The 1,667-nt window shown below is 51.8% G+C and overlaps 1 long non-coding RNA gene across 2 annotated transcripts in view; it reads right to left on the bottom strand.

Moving 5' to 3' along the window:
- Positions 1-1,223: 1,223 nt before the first annotated feature.
- LOC106724614 overlaps positions 1,224-1,667 on the bottom strand; it is a 6,696-nt gene continuing 6,252 nt past the window's right edge. For both annotated transcript variants that reach the window (XR_001360462.1, XR_001360463.1), the window contains exon 3: positions 1,224-1,323. This is a non-coding gene — a long non-coding RNA (uncharacterized LOC106724614). The remainder of the gene's footprint in view (positions 1,324-1,667) is intronic.

Raw genomic sequence — 1,667 nt, 5'->3', positions numbered from 1 at the left:
CCAGTCAAGGACTGCTTGGGGGATGTCCGCCTGCCAGCTTAGGACCGATCCCTGGCAGGCAGACATCCCCTGAGGGGTCCTTAGCACTGCTGCAGAGGTGGGAGAGGCTCCTGCCACCACCACTGTGCTCACCAGTCGTAAGCTCGGCTTCTGGCTGAGTGGCGCTCCCCCTGTGGGAGTGCACTGACCACCAGGGGGCAATTCCTGCATTGAGTGTCTGCCCCCTGGTGGTCAGTGTTCGTCATAGTGACAAGTCATTCCCGTTCAGTGGATTTGCATATTAGCCTTTTATTATATAGGATTATGTGCCTCTTGCAGTGACATCTGCTGATGCCAAACCACCTTGCCTGGGCCAGCTGAGACCACACACACACACCCCTCACACATGGTTCTCAAATTTTGCAACAGCTCTGAGGGTGAGCTCTGCAAGGCCACATGGCAGCTGAGGAGGGGAGAGTCCCCTGCACCACGGGCTGCCACCAGCCCAGCTCTCCTGCCACGAGGATCTCAAAGGGCGTTTAGGCAACGGCAGCAATGGTTTCATTAAGGCTTTGTCACCCAAAAGATCCACAAGTATAAGTTCCCAGGGGCCAAAATGCACCAACAGAGTGGGTCCCCCTGTGGTAGGCGGCAGGAACGGTACCAGGGTCAGACCAAACCTGGGTTCCGCTACCTTGGTACTTGAGTTCTCACTAGGAAAGAATCCAGAGCCAAGACCCAAACTGTAAGACAGTGGTTCTCAACCTTCCTAATGCCGCGACCCTTTAATACAGTTCCTCATGTTGTGGTGACCCCCAACCACAAAATTATTTTCGTTGCTACTTCATAACTGTAATTTTGCTACTGTTATGAATCGTAATGTAAATATCTGATATGCAGGATGTATTTTCATTGTTCACAACCCACAGGTTGAGAAACGCTGCTGTAAGAGGACGTTTATTGAGTAAATTACAGAGGTAGGAAAAGTAATTCCTAGAAGAGAGGGGCTTAGGAAATGAGTTATGAAGGCAAAGAATGGGCCTTTGGAGCTTGGGAGGGAAGGGGAGAGAAAGGGGGAAGGAAAGGAGGAGGGAAAGGGAAGGGACGGGAAGGGAAGGGAAGGGAAGGGAAGGGTAAAGGCCTGCTCCCAGGAGGGAGAGCCCATTGGGTCAGAGATCTTAGGGGCGGTCCCAGGGGAAGATCTCAATAGAATATTCAGCAGTTTTCCAGGTGTGTCCTTTCAGGGTTGTGGTCTCCACTGACTGACTGACTGGTCAGCACCAGGCCAGGGGGCCATTATTCCCTGCAGCTGTCCAGAGGTTTGTTGCTTACCTTGGCCTGGAACTGAAATACAACAGAGGCAAAGATGTTATCTCTAGGGAGGAGAGGTCAGGGGGTCCAAACCACAGGACAGCAATATGCCAGGGGAGGAGAAGTCCCCCTGGGGGGCAAGGTCCCGCCCTCCCATTGATTGTCTTTTCCACTTGGGGCTTTCCACCCTGGTGACCGGCACTGGCCCTGCTCTGCTCATGTCTGTCTAACTGCCTAGAGCAGCCATGGGCAAACTACGGCCCTCGGGCTGGATCCGGCCCGTTTGAAATGAATAAAACTAAAAAAAAATAAAGACCGTACCCTTTTATGTAATGATGTTTACTTTGAATTTATATTAGTTCACACAAACACTCCAT

The sequence above is a fragment of the Myotis brandtii genome, unplaced genomic scaffold, assembly GCF_000412655.1.
Source record: "Myotis brandtii unplaced genomic scaffold, ASM41265v1 scaffold120, whole genome shotgun sequence".
NCBI lineage: Eukaryota > Metazoa > Chordata > Mammalia > Chiroptera > Vespertilionidae > Myotis > Myotis brandtii.
Note: the sequence above shows the minus strand (reverse complement) of the source record. Positions and strands in the feature narration are given on the sequence as shown.